Here is a 6000-nt window from a genome sequence, read left to right as displayed (position 1 = left end):
AGCTGCCTCTCCTGTGCCTTTTCCTGAGCTTCCATCTGGCGACGTGCAAGCTGTACGTTCAGCTTCGCCTCCACTCTGGAGTCAGTACTAATAGCGGTTCGTACCGAGGCAGCGTGAACAGCGTTTGCGGCCGCTCAGCCGTTCTAGTCTCTGCTACTGAGACTGTTTTAGCACCGGTAGGATCACTCTCCAGCATTGCTGGCCCTGGTTGAGCCAGCACCAAGAGGATCTCTAACTCCACCCGCAATTTGAGCCAGATCATCTTTGCGGCAGCAGTCCAACTTGTCCGGGAATCTTTGAACAGATATCCCGGACGAGACACCACTTTTTGTTACGACCCAGCTCGCTAAGGGTGAGCCTCGGGCTCTAGCTGGCGTAGCCGCACGGCTTTGTCAGCCTCGATTTCCAGCCGTTTTGTCTCCAGCTGGAACTGCCTCTCCTGTGCCTTTTCCTGAGCTTCCATCAGGCGACGTGCAAGCTGTTCGTTCAGCTTCGCCTCCACTCTGGAGTCAGTACTAATAGACAGCGGTTCATACCGAGGCAGCGTCAACGGAGTTTGCGGCCGCTCAGCCGTTCCAGTCTCTGCTACTGAGACTGTTAGAGCACCGGGAGGATCACCCTCCAGCATCACTGGCCCTGGTTGTGCCGGCACCAGGAGGATCTCTAACTCTACCAGCTTATCAAGAACGAGAGCTTTAAGCTCATTTTTAAGAATTTGTTTGGGGAACGAGAGACTGAAGTAACTCGCAATTTGAGCCAGATCATCTTTGCGGCAGCAGCCCAACTTGTCCAACGAGGGACTGGCCAAAAACTGTTGCTGAATTTTCGGCGTGGGGGGGTCGACCACTTACGCACCAAAACATTGTTATCACGCAGATAAACCACATTCTCACCACTTGCTTTGTCTGCACTCACCCTTGAGAAGCACTTCTGTAGTGTAGGATCAGCCCGTTGAGCAGCACACAGACGGTCTCTGGTCACCGGCAGGGACAGACATTCAGGAGAGAAGCTGCTGCTCCAGATGTTTCACCGTCATCTGCAGTCTCTCCTGGTTCTCCTCCATCTCGCTCATCTCCTTGCGCTGGATGGTTTCTGCCTGTTCCAGCTGGGACTGGGGACTTGATGTCAAGGTCTCAACGCAGTTTGTCTCTTGAGAGCTGGCTTTCAGAAGCTCATCTCGTCTGCAAATGTCTCTTTCCAAGTTGGAGACACTGTAGCTGAGTCTCTTCTTTTCAGTCCCCAGTTGATCAGTATTCAGTTTTCAAGTATTCAAAATTGTTTTGAATCGCAAAATGCGAAAGGCAAGACAACGAAAAGAGCAAGTGGGTGCTTTTCAAAGAAATGAAAAAATCAAAACCAAAAGAGAACTCTCTAAAAATGAGAGTTTACCTAAATATAAAAGAGAACTAAGTAATACAAACCAAAAGAGAACTCTCTAAAATGAGAGTTTACCTAAATATAAGAGAACTAAGTAATACAAACCAAAAGAGAACTCTCTAAAAATGAGAGTTTACCTAAATATAAAAGAGAACTAAGTAATACAAACCAAAAGAGAACTCTCTAAAATGAGAGTTTACCTAAATATAAAAGAGAACTAAGTAATACTAACTAAAAGAGAACTCTCTAAAATGAGAGTTTACCTAAATATAAAAGAGAACTAAGTAATACAAACCAAAAGAGAACTCTCTAAAATGAGTTTACCTAAATATAAAAGAGAACTAAGTAATACAAACCAAAAGAGAACTCTCTAAAATGAGAGTTTAACTAAATATAAAAGAGAACTAAGTAATACAAACCAAAAGAGAACTCTCTAAAATGAGAGTTTACCTAAATATAAAAGAGAACTAAGTAATACTAACTAAAAGAGAACTCTCTAAAATGAGAGTTTACCTAAATATAAAAGAGAACTAAGTAATACAAACCAAAAGAGAACTCTCTAAAATGAGTTTACCTAAATATAAAAGAGAACTAAGTAATACAAACCAAAAGAGAACTCTCTAAAATGAGAGTTTACCTAAATATAAAAGAGAACTAAGTAATACAAACCAAAAGAGAACTCTCTAAAAGTGAGAGCTTAATTAACTAGAACTAAAAGAGATCTCTTCAAAAGGAAGAGCTTAAATAATACTAACAAAAAGAGAACTACCTAAATACCACACCAAACAAAATGGAAAACAAAACCCTCCTAAATGAGGCCTACTATTCAAATGGAAACAAAACGAGAACCAAAATACAAGGGAAAAGCACCCCTAAGCCTATTGAGGCTAACAAATCAAAACTAAGTGTATGTACAAATCAGTTCCCCCCTCTAAACCTCACTCTTGTTCTTGTTCTTGTCCTTCCTCTCTTGCTTTTCTTTCCTTTTCCTCTCCCGCTTCTCTTGTTTGTCTTTCTTTTTCCGCTCCTTCATCTCTACCTTGTCTTCCTCTGTCTGTCCAGCCTTAAGGAAGTTCAGGTGAGACCAGAAGCTGCGTTTCTTCTTTGCCGCTGCCTCCTTTGGTGCCTCGCAGAGCTTGTCAGAGAGAGAGTCTTTCTCCTTTGTGAGATCCACGATTTCGGTGTCCCTCTGTTGGAGCTGCTGCTCCAGATGGTTCACCGTCATCTGCAGTCTCTCCTGGTTCTCCTCCATCTCGCTCTTCTCCTGGCACCAGGTCTGTTCGCTCTTGACCAGCTGCTGTAGGAGCTCCTCCTCAAGAGCTTCTGTGTGGTCTGCAGCCTCTTTGAGCTTGTCAGAGAGAGAGTCTTTCTCCTTTGTGAGATCCACGATTTCGGTGTCCCTCTGTTGGAGCTGCTGCTCCAGATGGTTCACCGTCATCTGCAGTCTCTCCTGGTTCTCTGCCATCTCTCTCTTCTCCTGGCCCCAGGCCTGTTCACTCTTGACCACCTCCTGTAGGAGCTCCTCCTTGACAGATTCGGTGTACTCTGCGGCCTCGTTGAGCAATTTAGAGAGATAGTCTTTCCAGTTTGTGAGATCCACGATTTCGGTGTCCCTCTGTTGGAGCTGCTGCTCCAGATGGTTCACCGTCATCTGCAGTCTCTCCTGGTTCCCCTCCATCTCGCTCTTCTCCTGGCACCAGGTCTGTTCGCTCTTGACCAGCTGCTCTGCGAGCTTCTCCTCGAGAGCTTCTGTGGCATCTGCGGCCTCTTTGAGCTTGTCAGAGAGATGGTCTTTCTCCCTTTTGAGATCCACGATTTCGGTGTCCCTCTGTTGGAGCTGCTGCTCCAGATGGTTCACCGTCATCTGCAGTCTCTCCTGGTTCTCTGCCATCTCCCTCATCTCCTTGCTGGCTTTCAGAAGCTCATCCCGTCTGCAAATTTCTCTTTCCAAGTTGGAGACTCTGTAGCTGAGTCTCTTCTTTTCAGTGCTCAGTTGATCCCTTTGATACCACACCTGGTTCAACTGGATCTTCAGATGGTTGATCTGGCTCTGACTGCGATGGAAGGCATTTTGCAGATGGACGAATTCAGCGGAATGGTTTGGAGGGGCCTGACGAGCAGGACCAGCCAATGGACCCCTTTGGTGGCTTCTGGGGTTGCCTCTCTCCGCCATTGGACTGTCTAGTAGGCTGTAGTTGTCTGTAGCAGAGAGCAGTTGTCTGTAGTAGAAAGCAGTTCTCTGTAGTAGACACTAGTCACCTGTAGTAGACAATCTCGTAGTACGATGTGTTCGTCAGTAGCAGAATAATAATCAATCAATAAATGAATCGATGTAATAATCTGCACTGTGGAACGCGTATCTCTCTTGTGTGTAAATCCAAGGTCGATACTGCTCTGCTGGGGTTTGCAGCAGTATTTATTGCCAATACCATTCTAGAACTACAATTCCAATTCCAATCTAGAACTACATCAAAGCCACTTCAATCCCATTGGCTGCACACATGATGACACATTTAGTGGGCGGAGCTAATCCAGGAACACATGGGCTCCTTTTTTTTTGTTTTGTTTTGATTTTTTTTTTTAAGATTCTTCCATCAGGCTGTGAGATTTCTGAACTCATCCTCTGCACTTCACCATAGAAACTTTTCATTTTTGGACCTTTTATTCATTCATCCTTTTTTGTCATCTTTGTTCTGTGAGGAGCATAAAGGGAATATAGCTGTCCTTTAATTGTGTTGTACCTGTTGATGGCGGCCTCAGTGTTAGTTACAGTTAAAGTGTAAAATTACTCACAAATCAGTCATAATGGGCTCTGTCAGTGTCACATTTGTATGCTACAATATTATCTCATAATCACTGATGCATTACCATGTGAGAAGAGCTACTTTCACTCATTTTATATCCTCTGAGGTGGCTTATTTCACTCCATGAAAATATTTTGGATTCTTTCAGCTCATTGCAGGTTTTGAACCTTCATCTGCAAAGCAACTCGAAACTACAGCTGTCAGAAAAAAATAACATATTTTCCTCTAAAATGTTGGGGACTACAAGTATAAAGTAAATGCTCTAGGAAAGTACAAGTACATCAATCTGTTTCAAGAGATTTTATTCTGTACCTGATGTTTCCTTCAGCCCGGTAACCTTCAGCCTTCCACTCTGAATTCCCCTGAAGTTGGTATTATCATAAACTGTCCCATTCAAAACACAGTTATTTAGATTTGAATAAAGCTTGGCTGCACTGCACAAATGTTTCCAACTGGTGGCTCAGTGGTTTCATATTAATTCTAATCTTAAATCTCATATGTGTTACTTGCATTAAGTCTACTTTTTCTCCTGTGGCTTTAAAACCATGAAAACGTCTTTTCTGACGTCACCGGCAGCTCATCTCGGCGTCGCTTTCTGTAAATGTGAGCTGTCATGAAAGTGTTATGTGCCGGTGAGTGTAACATGGCTGTCACAGTGGTGATCGGGTCTTTCCACTGATATCTTTTACTTCCTCAAAGGTACAAATCCCACAGTGTAAAAATCCAGCGTTCAAAACCTGATTTACAGTATGCAGAGTGGACCATTTCATAATCATTTCTGTTATCAATTCTTCCATTTTCTATACCGCATATCCCCTTCGGGGTGGGGGGGGGGCTGGAGCCTATCCCAGCTGTCAATGGGCGAGAGGCGGGGTACACCCTGGACCAGTCGCCAGTCGATCGCAGGGCAACACACAAGACAACAATTCACACTCACACTCACACCTAGGGGCAATTTTAGAGTCGCCAATTAAACTAATGAGCATGTTTTTGGTCTGTGGGAGGAACCCACGCAAGTAACCAATGCCACTCATGGGATTCGTACCTGCAAGCTAAAATGTCAAAGTCCAGAACCCTAACCACTGTACAACTTCTTCACTTCATACCACATGAAGGAACCAGTGAAAATCAACAATGACCTAAAAGCATTGACCAGAATACATAAAATAAACGATGCATGGAAGAGGAATTGAAAATAAGGACGAAGTTCATCCATCCATTATCTATACCGCCTATCCCTTTCGGGGTTGCGGGGGACTGGAGCCTATCCCAGCTACAATGGGCGAGAGGCGGGGTACACCCCGATCCTGCAGTCGCCAGCCGATTGCAGGGCCACATACAAGGACAAACAAACATTCACACTCACACTCACACCTATGGACAATTTAGAGTCACCAATCAACCTAATGAGCATGTTTTTGGTCTGTGGGAGGAAGCCGGAGTACCCGGAGAGAACCCACGCATGCACGGGAAGAACATGCAAACTTCACACAGAAAGGCCCCGTCTGACCTGGGGATCGAACCGGCAACTTTCTTGCTGTGAGGCACGCGCACTACCTGCTGCGCCACCGTGCAGCCCACAAAGTTCATTTATGGGATATTTTCCTGCCTATCACCCAAAATTAACCTACGAGAAACTACAAGGTAGGTTAGGACACACTTTTCCACAAAGGAGATCTGTGCTCCATCTGTGCGTATTTTACGCGCGTTCTCGGAGGACTTCATTACGGCGTAAAAAGCGGCGTTCTTTTTGCGCATTAAGGCGCAAAAACTGCGTTTTTTACGCCGTAATGCAGTTGAAAAGCGACTGAATGTGGCG

Source organism: Chaetodon trifascialis, chromosome 22 (genome assembly GCF_039877785.1).
Source record: "Chaetodon trifascialis isolate fChaTrf1 chromosome 22, fChaTrf1.hap1, whole genome shotgun sequence".
Lineage (NCBI taxonomy): Eukaryota > Metazoa > Chordata > Actinopteri > Chaetodontiformes > Chaetodontidae > Chaetodon > Chaetodon trifascialis.
Note: the sequence above shows the minus strand (reverse complement) of the source record.